Below are 18786 nucleotides of genomic sequence, written 5' to 3' on the forward strand. Positions count from 1 at the left end.
TTTATTGCTTCCTGTGGGAGTTCATTCCAGGAGCTTGAAATAATCCTCCCCAAGAAAGCTGTGCTTGCTCTGCAAAGAGTTTTAACCTTGCAGCTGACAACTAGTTTCTTCTGAAAAAATCTGCTTTTTGTCCAGACTTTGTGGCAGCCTGTGATACAATGGACCCTGCTTATTTAAACCAGGAGAACTCCTAAATCACAGTTTACAGAACTTGCTGTTTCAGTAAACTTACGCAAAGGTATCCGAAATTATTTTGCCGGCTGTGTTCAAAAACTTAATGGGCACTTAAAAGTTAAAAACTTAACTTGACACTGGCTCGGGAGATAGGTCTCATTTGCCCAGCTTTATAGCCTGATCTTTAGGTGTGTTGTGTGAGCACACAGTGATCCATTCAGGTTTTGGTTTTTTAAAAAATGAATAAATACTATTTTAGTACTTCAAACATTCTCCTCGTGCCTCTCACACTAGTTTCCTGGTTGTGTTGTATTAGTAGTGCTAAAGCTCTCCATTACCATTAAAAATCTCTGATTTCCCACTCTCTGTGCTCATCATGCTTCTTCCCTTCTGGCACCCAGGTTATGACCTGCTGGTTTTGTTCCACCTCTTGTGGAATTAGGAATGTAGAAAGTTGTACAAGAAGTCTCCATGGTTGATCTAGAGGCAAACGATGTTGAAAGCAAGCTGGCTCTTTGGCTAGCTTACTGGCTGTATAGCCAGTCACTAGGCCCTTCACATCCCCAAAGGGCCCTCAAACACCTGTGCTTACAGGAGACATGCCCGGCTCAGCACGTCTGTTAGGTAAAATAGTACCAGCAGCACTCATGGTGCTAATAAATGTTTTAAGTGGCTGCATGGAGGACCGGGGAATTTTGGAACTGTCCTGGTCTCTGTTAATGAGCCTCCGGCAGCGCTGGCTGGCAGATTGGGACTGACCCAGTGCCTGCCTCCAGCACAGCAGCTCCAGCTTCCACCTCTCAGGACTGGCAAGTCTTCATTGGGATCCACCTTCCCATTTAGGGAAGGGAGGGCAGAGTAAGGCTGGGTTCCTCTCAAGAAGAAAATTAGCAGTCTGGTCTTCAGCTGTGGAAAACAGGCACATCTGTTTTATGGGAAGTAGACAAATCTTACAAATAGTTGCACACACTTACCACTTAAGAATTCACTCACAGTTTGAAACGATAACCCTTCACTTGTTTTCCTGTTTTAATTTGAAGGGTTTAGAATATTTAGATGAATATTTTGTGAATTAATTATGAATTCAGTGCCTTTGTTTTTCAGAATAGGACATTTTTTAAAAAGAATAGGACATTTTTTAAAAAGAAAAAAATAACAATAAACAGGAAACAAACAGTATGAGGGAAAAAAAAAAACCTCTAGAGACCACCACTTAATTTAAATGCCCTTACTAATATAACACTACCTGATACAAATAAATATTTCTTTCCTGTGTTGGAAGAAAATTTTGTTAGGACTGATGGTGTTTACATCAATCTGAATGGAACATAAAACAGCAGCTTTTTCCCAAAACACATCAGTACTTAAGATAATAGGAGCGCTGCTGTCACTCACTGTTAGAGCCAACACTGCTGTGCACACAGAGCTCCATGACTGGAGTTGAAAACAGTGCAGCATTTCTCTTTTCCCTTAAATGATACAGTCCAAAATGGAGTGGCTGAGTGGTTAGCCCAGCACCTTAACTGAATCCTGAGATCAAGCAGTTCATAGGTGGGTACATAGGAACTAACTTCAAAATTATCACAACTAAGTTCCTTAGATCTAAAATAAAAGGCATTGGGCCAAAACAACCTCCTATCCCTTGTTGACTGACAGTTAGTGGAGAGACCTACTCGCTGTCTTTGGTTGGGTGATTCGTCAGTTGTTACTCGTAGCTGACAGATGGCTCTGGCTCATAGAAAGCCAAGCTTGGCCAGTGTTCCAGAAAAATTAGCCACAGCAGCAAGGATTTCTCTATAACTTCAGAGATCAGAAAAAAATGTTACATTTCTTGCAGTGAATTAGTACATTATTTGACGCACTTCTGTTTTGTTTGGAAATGGTTTAGTGACCCTACTCCCTGTAGAAACCTCAGTAATTTTCAGCAACATTCTCATGCATTCTGTTCCTTTATGTGATCACACATCAGTGAGACACGCATACCCTCCTTCAGAGGCATCCAAAATCTCCGTATTTAATCTCCCAACACATCATAGTTTTTTAATCTAAAATTATAAACCTGTACGTTTTTTCAATCACCATAAGAATTTGAAATTCTAATTATAAACTTTGTAATGCTTCCCCTTTATCTGCCAGTGTCTTTCCCCTTCTGAAAACCGAGCAGGACCAAATTTTACTTTTTGAAATGTTACATTGAACTTATCCCAGCTCCTTCTCACAATTGCATAGGTTGGCTTTCTTGGTTTGGGATGGAGGGACAATCTTTGTCCCGTGAAACCAAACACATCCCCAAAAGCCTTCAGGACTACTTCAGTCTTCCCATCTCATGCATGTGCACTTGTGTTTTGGCCATATAACAAGGGGTATATCATATACATAATGCTTTCAAAGAAAATTGCTTTTTAGCACCTCAGCATGGACATGCAATGTAACTAGTATTTACCACTCCAGATTCTTACTTGTATTAAGTATGTGTCATGAAAGTAAGTGGATAAAAGTTAACCTGGATGAAAAGGCAGTGCCAGACAGGCGTGTAGTTTCCCTTAACAAGTATTGGTATGAATTCTCTCCATATTTGGCTGGGAGGTTTTGTTTTGGGTTTAGTAGTAATGACCTGATATAGATAAAATTCTCCATAGTGTTTTCTATAGCTAAAACCATTTCCCCCTCCCATTTCTCCCTCCCCCAAATAAATATATATCTTCCCTCTACATACAGACCTTCAAAGGTTTTGAAATTATACTGAAGATTTAGTTTTAAGAAATAATGGGATTACTCCTACTTCATTTTGGGGAGTAAAATTACACAAGTCAGGTCAAATAAGTTTTTTGGAGTGGACTTACCTGACCTGTTTCATTTACTCCCCAAAATGTAGTAGGACCATTTGTACAGTCAGCTAAAGCTTTCTCGGTTCTTACTGCGTCTCTAGCAAGGAGAGTCATTGCAACACCTTGTGCCAAATTTGACCCTTGTACATGAACGGCATCAGGACCTCTACTCTGAAATGCTTATTTACAATGAAAATATAACATTAAATTTATTTTAAAATAGAATCCAAGCATTCAATCTGATATATGCCTCTCAAAAGATTTTTTTAAACCATAAATCAACACATACACTTTTTATCTGTTTCAAAATGCAAGTAACTATGTTTGTACCCTTTTTCTAGACCACAAATATGCACCATATAGAACAGATTGATAAGGACAACATTTTCTTCCATCTATAAATCCCGTATGATTGGTGTCTTCCTACTTTGTTTGCTCATTCTTTCATCCATCAGCATTTTCTGTTATGTGTCCATCACAAAGATTTTCAGATCAGGTCACAGAGCTATACAAGAGAGACATCAGCCAAAGATGACAGATTGTAACACAAAATGTTTCACTGCCATGCACGTGGTTTTTTTGTGTAGAGCTTGCATAGTAGCAAAGCTAATTATTGTATTGCCAGTTCACTAATGCTGTAATAAACGCTCACTTTTTGTGTGTGAATGAAGCGAAACGCTGCAGGTGCAGTATTCTCTTCAGATTCCTTTACCAGTATGTTCCAGTCCTCTATGAAGACCACTTTTGCTGCTTTTTCCTAGGATTGTTGACAGCTAAACAACTGAGCTCCAGCTGGAATGTGAATTCACCCTTGAACTGAACATCAATCCACTTCCCAGAGATCATTAATCAGCCACGGGCCCTGTTCATTCAGGTATGTTCTGAATTGGTACCTTACAGGGAAAGATACCGACTCCTAAATGTCAGTGTCTGTCCAGCTGCAGTACTGAGGATACTTTTTTTCTTCCCAGTGAAAAAAGTTCTGGCTAGCCAGCCTTCCCTCACTGCTACCATGTTCTGATGAGTTCTTTGAAAGCAAACAACACGAAGATAAACACTGCTATACAGGTAAGGTAACTATAGAAATCTACGTTCTGGGGGTCTTCTATCTCCATCAGCCTGGCAGTCACCTTTATCATATGAATGATATATGGTAGTTTGAAGGAGAAGAGGAAGGAAAACCAAACAAATGAACAACTGGAAATCCTCTAGGAGTAAGTGTCGAAGGAGACAAGCACACTTGCTTTGCAGACCCCCACTGTACTCTGCGGGATTGTTCCGCAGCTCTTATTGGGAAATCGTACAAGTTTTCACCAGCCACGTCAGCAGCTTTCTGATGGATCTGCAGACCATGTTTCTCCCCACAGGAGGAATCTGGTCTGTTAATCTTGCCTTGTACAGGGCAAGAAAAAGCAGTGTCATTATCAGCTTGGGGCTTTTGGGGAGAAGTGAGCGCTCACGTCTTTAGCCACACTCAGTCCTCTTTGGAAAAGCTGAATTTCTGCAGGCTCGGGGCCCAACATGAAAACAGGTGAACCAAAAAGAGGTCACTCTTGTGCAGAGCAAGTTCATTATTTTTTTAATGATAAAAATCTCTCTCTTATTAGTTAGAATTAAGTTTCTGTCTTTTTTTCCTTACCCCTCCCCTCAATTCACTGGAATAGCAGTGATCAAAGCACAGTCGCTACACTTCAGGATAGGATCCAGCTTAGTCAAACAGTCAGTGAAAACCTGATGAAAACTGATGTCATTTTAGAATTGTGGCAATCGAACCATGAACACCAATCTGTGATGTTTTCCAAATTCTTTTTTCCTCCTTTCGGTGTCATTAGTAATTTGTTCTGCTATTCTCCTGGCCTGGCCTCCCTGTCTCTATCTGGTCAGGATCTGGGCTTCAAGTGCCAAGCTCACCAGTACCCTCGCTAGGCTTTCTACAAAGCCTGACAGTTTTTAAAGTCTATTCATAAACACTGGCATGAGCCCTAAATTACATAAGGGCCTTCAAAACCTGTTCCAGTGTCCCAGCAGAGACAAGGATTTAGCCCCAAAATGCTCATATTGATACCTCAAAGGAAACAGCTAGTTCCCTTCCCAAACCCACAGAAATATTTGCACATCTGAAGTTCCTGAAGAAAAAACACATCAGACTTAGAAGAATCTTTTGGCGCAGGATGACCTTGCTTTCTGTTACCTATTTCTAATAAACACTCATTTCGGGATTGAAAACAGCACTAAGAAAATAAATGCAACTCTGTCTGACTTAGATCCAGAAAGGATGAAGTCCCGCCTGCATTCTTTGGAAAGTTTCACAGTAGGAAATCAAGGACAACTGTCTCTATCATTTAGTTAATATTTCACATTTTGATGCTGTTCAGATATTTTTTTTCCACAGTAACAATAGAAAAGCTAAATGACCTCAAAGGGTATTCACTGAAAGGCAGTTTTACTCTAGTCTCCTCCTTCCTTTTACTTAAAATTATTACATTAAAGGGATTTCATTTTGTTCAAATTTTTTACTGATTCCCCAAATTTTACCCCTTCTATACACAGTATTCCAATTTTTCTGATCATGCATAGTGCTTCTAAATGCAAGGAGACTTCCACTTCTGCAGCTGTACGCTACAGAATTCTGTAACTGAGCAGCCACTGTCTCCAAGTCCAACTTCTCACACAGGTTTGTTGGGTTTGGGTTTGGGTTTTTTCCCTCCTTGCAATGGAGATAAAACTGGAAAGGGGTGACAGCACAGACTGCAATTTCCAGATGGATCTTGATTACCATCTTAGTTTCCCTTGCTCGTTGGAGAACAATTTTGGCTGTGCCTGTGACCTCATGACTGCCAGAGCTGCAAGCCTCAGCACAGCCTGGGTCTCAGCTCTGCAGCACACAGGTTGTCTACAAGGTCTCCACGGCTGCTTGAACTCCAGCACATCTGAAGCTTGAGGAGCCATATTCACCAAGGTCCAGCGCCGTGGCCTAAGCCAGACAGCACAGAAAGCATTGTTGACTGCTGAGTAGGTGGGGAAGCTGGCTGGCATTGGTCCAGGCCAGGAGGGACTGTGAAAGAGGCAGGTCTAGATGAGCCACCCTCCTTCTCCCAGCTGAAGGCCCAGATCAGGAGGTGTTGGGATGACACAAGCAGGAGGAAGGGTTCATTGGGCTGGCAGGGCACGGGGCTAACTTATTTTGTTTACGGAAAGCTCTGGAGCAAAGATCAAATGCTCATTGTTCAGCATGACCACAGGTGAGGACCAGTAACCAAAGGGGTTTCAGCCTGTCTGTCAAAGGGAAAAGGGAGAATCAGGCTCTTCCCAAAGCATCAAGGTGTAGAGGTCACTCAGGCAGCAGTGTGGGAGGGGGGAGGGATCGTAAAAGGACTCCAGCACAAGTCCAAGAGGGAGATTCTCCCCTAAAATGAAAGGCAAGGACAGAAAGCAGTGCTATGGGTCAGCAAGCCTACAGAGACACTGGGGTCAGGCTCCCATTTTCTTTCCACAGCCATGAGTAGAGGACCTGGCAACAACAGTGGGCCCAATCCAATGGTCCAAGGATAGGGGCCATTCTCTCCCTTCCTTCTCTCTCCCCCACAGAAGGATGTCCAAGAGAAGAGCAGGGAACTGAGCCATGAACCTCTAGTGACCATGCATGGTTGGTAGCATCCACCACCAAACAGAGCTGGGAGGGAGGCTCCAGCATCGAAAAATCACATCCCACTGAGCCAGGGACAAGACTGGGCCCACACTGGCGCTGTTCACTAGACGAATCGGCTACAAAGGAACAAGTCAATAAATTCACATATTTAGGCACAGGACTGATTACTCGGAAAAACGAATGCTGCCTACCCGGAGTACTGGCAGATCTGTTGTCAACAGAAGCTATAAGCACCAAGAAAACACAGTTCAAATGGCTACAGGTGGCTCTGAGATCTTGCACATTGTTTGATGCCACAGCTACAGTTCCACTGTATAAAACTTCATGGGTATACGAAGATTTAGTGGTTTGGCAATCAGTCACCAAAAAAAAGGTGGAGAGTAGAAACATTAGGTTGATCCTCCTGTTCTTTTATTGGAAAGTCCAAATTGGAAAGGAAACAAAAATCTTAACCAGGTCCATGTATCAGACAGAAGTTGGCTATAAACTAAAATAATCTTTTGCTACAAATACCACTACAGCTATTTTGACAGGAAGCACAAGAAAACACCAGTTTATGCCAACAGGCTTCCTTGCAATGCATACAATCAGATTCCCAAGTCTCTTGGGGAGACTGGTACTCCTACAAAAATATGCAATTCTACATAGATCAGATTCTTGAAAAACAATGAAAGACCAAGAGTCAAGGAACTTCTACCTGCAGTATCCTAACTACTGTTTTCTGTGTTCTTTTGTTAATCCCCAAATTCATCAAAACTCAGAAACATCAGTACTTTAGGTACTACAACGGCAGACATGCAATATATGATTCCTCACACATAAAGGCAGAGGCAAATTTCATGATTAAGCACAAAACACAGTTTTAGGAACCTTAACATTTTCCATATCACAGTTATAATTAGATGAATGTGTTGCCTTCTTTATGCAAGTACTTTTATTGTATTTCATACCTGAAAGGTCTGAACATGTCTAAATTTAAGGAGTTCAGTAGGTCAGTTCTTTTTAAATGGGAAAAAGTGTTGACATGATGGTGTGATTAATATAAAATTATTACTTACTAATCAAATGATATCAAGTTATTTTACTTGCTATTGACATTAAACCTGACTGGTATCACAAGCCATACTTAAACTGGAATGCAATTAGGTTGAATTAGGCTTGTCATTGTTGTTTTAGTAAAAGTGTTTTTCATAACTCTGTGTTCCTTTTTCTTTTCCCCACTGTGATCAGAATTTAACTGTTTGAAAGTTCATCTGGCAGAGGAAATGTTATTTCCAGTTTGCCTACAGATACAGTCATTTCTCAGGGGCTGGTTCATAGCAGACGCTTTTGTAGATAGTCTTTAAACTTTGCCATTTCAGAGGCAAACACTCTTGATCAAAGGATGAATAAAAAAAAGAAAGGCCGCAGGGGATTCTTTCCCCCACTGACTACCTCCAAAGGGTCTTCTCGGGTTATGAGATCTCTGAAACTCAAAGCTACCTTTAGTTTCTGTTTAGACCTGTGGGCCTAAAAGCAATTAGAATAGCATACTTCATCCTATTTCACACACCACTTTTAAGGAGAGGGGGCAGGGGGGTTGTGGATGGAAGCCCATGCCATAGTGTAAGCCTCCAGTTGAGCTGGTCAGGTCCTCTGCAGAACGCTGTTGTTCCTCCAGGGACCACAGAAGAGGGTATGTTTGTAGGAGAAATGCACAGTACCTGCTTTGAGGGCTGTGGATGATGAACAGAACTTAGAAAGCAGCAGACATTTAGAGTGATGGTACACAGAGCAAGGGAAATCCAGCCCAGCCACTCACATGGACACCGTCCTTTTTCAGAGAGTGAGGTGAGAGCATTGGTGCCACTGAAGGAATGGGAAGGAAGGAGGGAGTCATATGCACAATAGGAAAGAAATGGCTAAGAGGGGGGAAACATTTAGTTAGATTAGCTCTTAATTGGAGTCCCTTAAAAGAAAAGATGTAAAAGAAAGTCCGGGCACGCATGCATACAGAAATACCCTTGTTGGAGGAAAGTTTTTCCTACTGCAAGAGAAAAGGGCCCTATTCTACTGAACTGAAATACCGGCTATTTAACAAGACTTAACAAAAAAGAAAAAAGAGCATCTGAGAACAATGTATCTATTATGGCCTTGTTTTCCAGCAGATGTTTTGAGGTGACACAGAACAGCTTAGTAGCTGGGTGTTCTGTTTTAAAGACCATGCTGTGAGTCCTTCCGGAACAGAGCTATTTTGGCTATCCAGGGCTTTTAGATTACCATTTTAGAAGTGTACTTAAGCTGGTAAGCTATGTGTAGCTAAAGACTTTTGTTTGAGAAAGAAGGGAGGGAGGCCAAGAAAGGTACCTCCAAAAGGAAAATGGGCTTTATTAAATCAAAGTGCACAAACAGTACTAATTTTATCTCTTTTGCACACATCGCTCTGCGGCCTTAGTAAAATAATGTATTTCACTTGAATTCAAAACCAACATTTCTAGCACATAGAAAAAGAGCTTTTGCTTTGCAAAAATGTTTTCGCAACAATCAGGTGTCCGAATACGCTTCCCAAAGAACCAGCACGTGAGGTGAATAATCATGCTGTAAACTACGTTTGACCTTTAAACAGCTTTCACTTTGAAACAGGCCTTTGCTAAAGAAATGGCACTGTTCATAATGAAAAATTAAACAAAGTTGTTTAGGATGAACTTAGTTTCCAGAAGTTAAAATAAATTAAACACTGTTTAAGCAGCAAGAAAGTCAGGAATTTCCCCAATCTTATTAATTCTTCCTGACAAAAGGCCTGGCACAGCTGCACGGCTGGTCTACAGGTACACTCCGCAGCGCTCGCTGTAGGCAGTCAGTGTCCTCCTTGTACCCACAGCTTACACGGGTTTGTGGGCAGCACAGCACAACGTTATTTTACTTATACCCCACCATAAACGTATTACTGCCAAGCCTCTGTGTGTGACCAGCACCTTTCATGTAAATACAATTAAACTATTTTCAGTGCTTGTCTTGCCCATCACTGGCTGGAAAACCCTTGCCCAAAAAAACCTTGTCCTAATGCTGCTCCACCAATGCCTTTACAGAATGAAATTTTAAAAACTTCAAACCTCTCTTCATCACCATCAGCAGTGGAATATTCAAATATGTACACTATATTTTAAAATGTAGGTATGTGTTTATGAAGAAAATTGCTTGTGCCCAGCAATATTTGCTGTCGTACTATTATTTCTGCCCACAGTAAACACTTGGAAAAGAGCACTTCCATTTTACTAAAAAAAAAATGCAGATGCTTTATATAAAACCAGACTTTTTGAAAGCTTTTATCATTATCTTAATTCTGCTGCAACTGAAGTCAGCAAAACACAGGAAACAGAAACAGGTATATTAGCAAGACCAGGCAATCCATCCAGCCCAGCATCGCCAGCAGGGTCAGCACCACCAGCTTCAGAGACAAAACATCTCTGCAGCCCAGCACTTGGTTGTGATGCAGATTTCTGTCTTACTATTGACTGATGGCAACAGGTTAGTCTAAGCTATCAATATTTCATAAGCCATAACCAAAGCCCCTGTCATTACAATTACTGTATTTGAGCATTTGATCTCACTGACACTTTGCAGATATGACACCTCTGTCCTATCTTGCTTGATTTAATTTTTTTTTCAATCATGAACTTAATGGTAACAACCCAACTTCAAGCATTTCTTGAAATTTCCTAATACACACATATAAAACACACAAACTTTTTTCCACATAAAACCACAATGCTAACTGCACATAGAGTTTAGAGTTACACATTTACAAACACTGAGGACAGTACAATACATCTTTCTGCCCATGAGACAAGGTAATGGGAGATCAACACAACATGATCCCGATCACCTCTCTCACTTCCTCACAATTGAACAGAGGAGAACCAAACAAAAATTAAAAAGGATGGTTGTCACTGCTTGAGTTGTTGTTCACCACCATGACAGACAGAAAAGATATGAAATTTAAATGCGACTAAATACTTAGTGTCTTTGTATTTTCTTGAAAGTGCAAACTGCATACGCTTGTTAATCCTGTGTTTTTTATCATTTCAGCATTTACTGCACTGCTTCTAGGAAACTAAGGAGGCATATTAACATTCTTTCACTATTAATGCCAATGGTATCGCCCATTGCTGACTTACTAATTTTCTGTAGACAAATTACTCTACCACATTTTCTTTTGCACTCTAATTTATTTTCACTGCTTGCTCCCTAGACATTTTTCACAACCAGATTTTCTTTCTCACTTACTTACTTGCTTGGCATTCACTGAAGTACTATAGTACATAGTTAAGTACAGAGGACTGAAATCCAGTTAAACCAATTTAAAAAGCAAGAAAAGCAAGAACCTGGAGTGGTGGGTTAAGACACTGAACTGTTCTCTGCTGATCTAATGGCAAGTGTACCCCCCTGAGAAATCCTACAGATTTCAGGTAGAAAATCCTCCCCCCACCCTCCAAAATCTGTTTCCATGTATGCAAATATTTTTCTGGAAATCTCTACTAGTATCTTAAACAATTCAATCACGTGAAATAGGAACCATTAGACATGACAAAATATACCCTCTGCCTTCAAATGTGCCTCTCAACAAGCAGAGATAACACTGCATTTTTCTGCACCTATTCTGTGCACAGCCACTGAAAACGCTACCTCATGTGCTGTCAGACAAAGGGACTAGTCTACGTCACACCAAAATAACTTGTTTCAATGCAATTTTCATCAAGGTTAATGAACAACTGGTTTGAGACCACTTAAATTTGAAGAGTGGCAAGTGCCAGGAGGTCAAGGATTTACAGGCTTCAGAAAGTGCAAAAATCAGTAATGCAATGAAGCCATCAAGGGGGACGGGACAAGATAATACTTGAAAACTCTTTTTTCCTCCTCAAACTGCTTACATTTTTGAAAGGTGATTCACTTTGAAGTCATGTTTTAAAATCTGAAATGTAAAAGAGAAAGCAAAGGTAGTGGTAAAACCTGTTTGGTTTCTTGCTGACCCTCACGTAATCCTGCTCTTTGCACTCGATCAATAACGCCCACTGGGCTTTACAAGCTGCCCTGACACCCCACAGCCGTGATGTTGCCACAAAATCCACCTTTATCCAAGATCTCAACTACCCTGCCTGTTTGTTTTGTGCACAAAAGCTTACAACACATCTGAAAAATTTAAAGTAACGGTAACATTCACAAATTCGAAATTGGAAGGTAAAAGGTTCACAGACTAGATTGAAAATTAATATTAAAAAAAACCCACACAGAAACAAAATTGACATTTCTGCAGAATTCCCAGAATTTCTACATAGTGCCACAGAACTGAGAGTCAGGTTACTGTTACTAACCATGGCTTTGTTTATGAGCCTTTCAGAGCCTTTTACGTATGTGGAAACTGTTTTAATAACAAAGTAATTTCAACCACAACTGCTTAACCATTATCAGCTAGGGGACAGTCTACTCAACACTACCAGTAGTTGCCAAAGCTAACAGATTAAGTCAATGTACTCATCTGGAAGTTCTATATCGAGCTATTTTGGAGTTACAATGAGCCAAGAAAGTTCAGAAATTGTTCAAGCGGTGAGTTAGTCTTATTTTTCTGAAGCAGGAAATTTTCCCAAATGACTTTTCTAATTTGTCTCAATTTTCCTAAAATAAAATAAAATAAAAAGGAACCCTAGTGAAAGATTACAGATTTATCAGATTAATTATTTTGGTCACGATGAGGTCAGTGAATATGAAAAGTGAAAAGCCAATTTTAAACATGGAGGTAAGGTCAGTCCCTGTGAAGGGAATATGGAAGAAAAACAAAAGTAAAATTACTTAGAAGCCTAAAATACTGTTCTACAGCAAATTTTCGTACCTATTACCCCAAACCACAGAAGAGAGAAAAGAAGATTAATTTCCTAGCAGGTAATCAAGTCGAAATATTACAAGAATCAGGTAGTCTCTCCGTCTCATCTGCCAAGAGCTTGAGCTCACAGGAAATTCAGGCTGAGAAAAGGGGAGAAATTAAAGGACTGCAGGTTTCTGAGGGAGGAAATCTATCCCCTCCTCATGCATACAGCCTCTTACTTTTTTGGCTAGCCCTGTGGCAAGGAAGAGGAAGCCCAGAGTAAGAATAGAACAAATAAACCTGGAGCTGACAAAAAACAAAAGGTAAAATTCAGTGGGCAGAGCAAATACAGGAAGAAATTCATATGGAGAACAAAAGGGACAGATCTGGGCACTAGGAAGAAGGATTAATTGTTCAGTTGATAAGCCTCAGGAAAGGTGCCCCTCCATAACACCTGACAAAGAGGTGTTAAACTTGAATCATGCTTAAAATAAAGCAAAAGTGTTTTGGGGACTAAGAACTGGGGAAAAAATTATTACTAGATGTTGAGCAAACTAAATAGTATTCCTAAATATAATTTGAAAATACTGAGTAGATATTTATCACAATAAAGGAAAGAATTTTGCTCAGCTCCTCTTGGAGGATCAGTTATTATTGAGGCTGTTAGGTGAGAGGTATTCTTCACGACTTGTTTGAATACATTAAGAGTTTATCAGTAATTTAATAATAATAGTAATCTTAGACCAAAGTAATTTAAAAATTCAAAGAAACTGTCACTGAGAAATGAGACAAAAATTAAAAAAATAAACAGTACAATGAAATAACGATGGAGGGCCACCTACATTTCTCCTGAAAGATGATGATTTTTCAATGTCCAATTTTTTCTGGCTGCTTATGAAGCTGGAGTTATCCATATCCTAAAAATTTTCTATTTTCTATTAAAGCTTAGTGAGCTGTGATAGTTTAACCTGACAGTTTAAGCTGTGATAGCAAAAACCAGGACACGAGCATAACTGTAACAGTTAAGTTTTTAATAACATGCACACTGAACACTGCAGCCACGAACAGTCAGTGAAGTTACTTGCCATTATGAGAGATATTAAAACCAGAATATAAAAATAACTTTATTTGCACAAACTGATTTTCTTCAATCCCACCTATATTTTTTTCATGAGCTGGTTATGAGGCTGATTAACATATTGGAGGAGGTAAAAGAAGAAAAGGGGATTTACATTACAATTCTACTGTTGTGAGAGGGCAATATTGGCATTGGTACATAGGAAAATCCAGTGCTTCAACATCACTTCTGTTTCCAGAAAAACCCTGCTGTTGCTGTTCTTTAACACATCATGCAAAGTGCTCTGCTTTTTTCTCTAGTTCATTTGTTCTTTCTCTTCTGTCTAAGATCAAAACCATCAAAAGCATGTGTACTCCCAGCCACTGTGAAGGATTTGCCCTTTGCTACATTCTACATTGATTCTCTATTCCCTGTTCTCCCACTCCCACAGTAGCTGCCAGCTACTCAGAAGATGGCTGGTGTCAATCAGGACTTACATCCTGCAAAGAAAGCTTTCTGGAAAAAAAGCTAGAGCTGAGCTGATTTATGCAGGGCAAGGACATCTGCCTTCAGCATCTAGGGTTAAGGAGGGACCAGTGATCCTGCACTCCAGGTCAACAATCACTCAGAGCCCTTTGCTCTACAGGGTGTCAGCAGCTCCAAGGGATGCTTCATCATGCAATTCACACCATAGTAGCCAGCTGCAACAACAGCAGGATGCAGTAAATGCAAAGAAGAGTCTGGAAAACTATGAGGCTTAATCCCTTATGCCACACTGGTGTAGTCTCAGGACACAAAAGAGGCAGGAAAGCAAACACTAAACAAGGCTTTTTTGTTAAAATGTAGGTTATGGGATTGCTTGTGCACTGCAGAGCGCTTCCATCAGCACTAAAAGTCTTTCCAAGAAGGGTACAATCTAAGCCAAAGCACTTACCTCAGAAACTGGAGCATTCTTCAGAGCACGTATCAAAACCCAACAGACTTCAGGGCTACCTCTACATTAACTAGAGTAGATTTGGTGACACAGTTCTCTGGAGATCCCCCTACGAGGCAACTCTCAGAGCCAAAGATCTGAAAGGATTTTGGCTTGGATTTAGCTCCTGGAACTCTGAAAGCTGTAATTTTCATTTTTTCCTCTCCCTCAGTACCACTCGTCTTAAATTTATATTCTTATCGTTTTTCCCTTGATGTACCTCTGGTGATATCTGCCTGAACAAGAGTTCTGCTGGAGTTGGACAGGTATCGGCAGAGCTGGCGTACTGAGTCTACTTAAATGAATTGAGATAATGAGGAAGGAGAGAGGCACGCAGCTCTAAGTCTTCACTGACTAGAAAGATAAGATGTGGCAGATATGTGACCCAGCCTTAACAAAGCAGCTTTACTTGTAATCCACCAGCTTCTTTTCAATTCATATCATCATCAGCTTCTTTGTCACCAGATTTCATGCTGTCTGTCAAACTGCTATTGAGCCACACACTTCCAAAGGGGTTCCCATTTGAAAGTTATTATGTTGAAATAAGAATAAAACCATTACAAAGACCATATTCTAATAGGATTCATTTTCTGTGCAATTCAACCAAAGGCATGTTTGATTTTTTCAGAAGACCAATCTGGGTTATGCTAAGACATTGTTAATTATATGTTGCATTTTAGTGCAATTATATCCTCAGTCAAACTATTTACCTAACATATTTCATAGATGTCATTTCACTCTTTGAGTAAAAAAAGATAAGGGATGGAAACAGTTGGTGGAGCAATCATCCCCAGGTAAACCAAAAAAGTGGTTTTCATGAGTTTATAGCAAAACTTTTACAAGGAGCTGAAGAGTGATGGACCTGTTCTAACACTAGAAGGTGTAGCATACATTGTTTGTTTTGCCTTGTTCATGATGATAAGGCCACACAGAAAATGCAGAGTGCACCTTTCCCTTTACTTCACCAAGGCTCACTCCTTTCCACAGTATACAACTGATTAAAAGGGACACCCCACAACACACTCACTACTGTGTATTTTTCACTAGCACCTCCCTCACGCTTGCAAATCTGCTGTTGAAATTCTCCATTTACTTTACCAACCTGGGAAACTCAATTTAAAAAGTTGAAGATTGTGTGCTAGGTAAATTTCCCCAAATTGGTATAGTTCTAATAAAATCCTTTTAATACTTTAAGCTGCAAAATAACCCAAGAAAATGTGTCCTGGATCCCTCCCCACCTTCCCTACACAAATGAAAGTGCTCCATTTACACCCTCTCCATATTTACAAGCACCCATTTCTCCACAGCATTATTCATTCCTGTCTTCCCAAGTATCACAGCCTAAGACTTTTTTGTTCACATAAAAGACCATAGTCAATAACCCTGCCTACTACTTCAGTACTACTAACGTAGCTGAAGTGTTAAATCATTACTAGAAACACAGCTTTGTATAAGAGAATATTTCACAGGAAACCACATTAGCACTTTGATAACTGAAATCAGCAGAACAAGTGACTAAAACAGTGCTAAGCTTTGATCTCATAACCTTTCCCTCTGTTCTTTTCTTCCAGTCCTCCTTCTTATCCTGCCTCTTGCCCTGTTACTCATTCTCAGCCCTTTTTCTAAAATACTTCAATGTACTTTTTCTAAGTAAATGATTTCTGGCCTCCATGGACTGAAGCATTTTGGGGGAATCAGAGTTGCTATGGAAGTTATTAAGTACTCGAGGACCTGGAAACTCAGATGTATCAGTCATTAATGTTTGTTGAAATAATATTTTTACCCAAGCTTATGGATGTTGCAAAATTACCATTTGAACAAAGAGATTTTTCTATGATGTCTACCAAAATTAGCTTCCAATTATTCCAAGAATGTTACATGATTAAAACTGAAATAGCATGAAGGAATACTGCAGCTTTTCACTGCACAGCCCAATAGGGAAAAAGAAAATGCCATCCATCACTTATATTTATTTATTCTAGGTATGCTATTCCACTGAAATACACCCAAATACATAAGAAGTTCTCATGTTTGACTACACATTTTACACCTTCCAAATGCATAAAAAGTGCATTTGGAATGACTAAATGTCAACAGATTTAGTGTAATACAATATAAAACAAGTAAAACAGACTTTGACTTACTGTGAGGTGTTTAGATCCAAATCTTCAAAATGTCCTTAGATACAGCAATCATTTCAACAGAGACATCAGCAAAAATAACAGCATTTGAGCCACAAGACTTTAGATGGAGACTAGACATTTTCACTTAGCTGAAAAGAAAAAGGAACTACTTAGCCAAACTACAGAAAGGGTTATGGAACACACTAGCAGACAAATTGGATCCTCAGCTGAAGTAAATTGCTAGAACTTAAGTCAATCTATAAAAGCTGAGGCTGTGTGCCCTGAGGTCAAGTGGTCTGCAGCCTTTTCTGCTGGGTAAGGAGCAGCTACCGTGTTTGCACCTGGGGCACCTGAACTGAAGGGAAAAAAAGAAGGGGGGGGGGAATTAATTCAGGTTCAGTAGAAGCAGAGAGGTGAGACAAGTCACTGCCAGGATACAGTTCCCACAGGCTGTATCTGTAAGACAAGGCAGTTCTGCTCCACAATGCACTTCTGAGTCCTGGTTTTAGGTGCTCAGTGTAGGGGATGCAGCCCAGCACTGGGGCAAGTGTGTTTGCACAGTCCTGGTTCACTGACTGTCGAGGGGAATCGGTTAGGGAGGATCTTATCTTCCTCCGTGCTGACACACTTCCAGTTCCTTCTGCAGGAAAACAGAGCGTGTGATGGGATAGCACACACACTCACAATTTGCCTGAGACACAGACAGGACACACCAGATATCAAACCTGCAGAGACTGCCTCCTCGGCAGTACACATGCAGCCATTTTTTTCCCCACCAAATTGCAAGTATTTAAGTTAGTACTCAAAAAGGGGCCGATGTGTCATGGCTCTGCATGCCATCCCCTCAGCCACTCTTTCATTCTTTAATGTATTTTTAAACTAGGTTTTCTACATCCCTATTTGTAATGTTATATTCATATGCTACCACACTAACATTTTACATTTCTATAGTGTTTCCATTAGACTATCTCAACGTGGCATAGAAGTCTGTTTGTGCTTTATTTCTGCTTTTCTTGTACCCAGACTTACTACAAGATTGATTGATCTAGAGTAGGAAGCAAAATATATCTTGTAATATCTGCTTGTTTGGCATAGTTGCATAAAAATTTTTAAAATTAAGTTAAAAGTACCCAGTCCACAACTATTAGAAAGAATCAGAGAACACACAATCTGCCAGCAGGAAGCACTCCTCTGAGCAAGATGGAATAGGCTGGCACCCAAGCAGTGACACCCAGCTGGTAACACGTCCCTCAACAAGCTAGAACATAGAATCATAGAATGGTTTGGGTTGGAAGGGACGTTAAAGATCATGTAGTTCCAACCCCCCTACCATGAGCAGGGACACCTTCCACTAGACCAGGTTGCTCAAAGAGGCTGATCCATGAAAGAAGAAAAGAATCCTTTGGACCAGACAGATCCTGACCCACAGAAAACCATATATAAACATAAGTAATACACCATGGAGCTCAGGAAACCTTAAAGCTTCCCTCAAGGAAAAGCTCTTGAGACCAGCTATCTCAGTCTCAAAGAGAACCGTCAAAGCCATCAGAGCCAGGGATGTGGTATCAGACTTGCGTCGCCATATACATAAGGCCCAACATGATCAATGGTTGGTTTTTAGTAGTTAACAGAAAAATTATCTGAGCACAAATAAATGCTTGTTTGAAGTTTTGAGGTTTTGACAGGTCTCTAAAAGTACTCCCCTCATGCTGGTCCCAAACACACAAATACTAACAGCAGCAACATTTGCAAGCACTGATGTCTCACCAAACAGAGAATTATTATCCCTATTTTACATATGAGGAAACTGAAGTATAGAGGTTAACAGACTTTTTTCCAAAACTAACAAAGCCAGTAACACAGCCCTGATCTCCCAAGAGCAGGCTGCGTGGTTTGAGAGGACTGATGCAAGCCTTGCAAGACATCAAGGCCAACAGCACTAGAGATCTCTATACTGCTGACAAGGATCTGTGCTACCAGTCCAGACCACAGCTCCATCTGGCCCTGTCAGAAGTCATAGTTTGTCCTGATGATCAGAAAACCACAGAAACTGGCCATTTTCACTATTCCTGTAAATAAATTGTTTCATCTCTTACTTTGTACCTTTCACCAATGCATAAGAAATCTAACGATTGACCTATCA

The sequence above is a fragment of the Antrostomus carolinensis genome, unplaced genomic scaffold (assembly GCF_000700745.2).
Source record: "Antrostomus carolinensis isolate BGI_N321 unplaced genomic scaffold, ASM70074v2 scaffold7395, whole genome shotgun sequence".
Classification (NCBI taxonomy): Eukaryota; Metazoa; Chordata; class Aves; order Caprimulgiformes; family Caprimulgidae; genus Antrostomus; species Antrostomus carolinensis.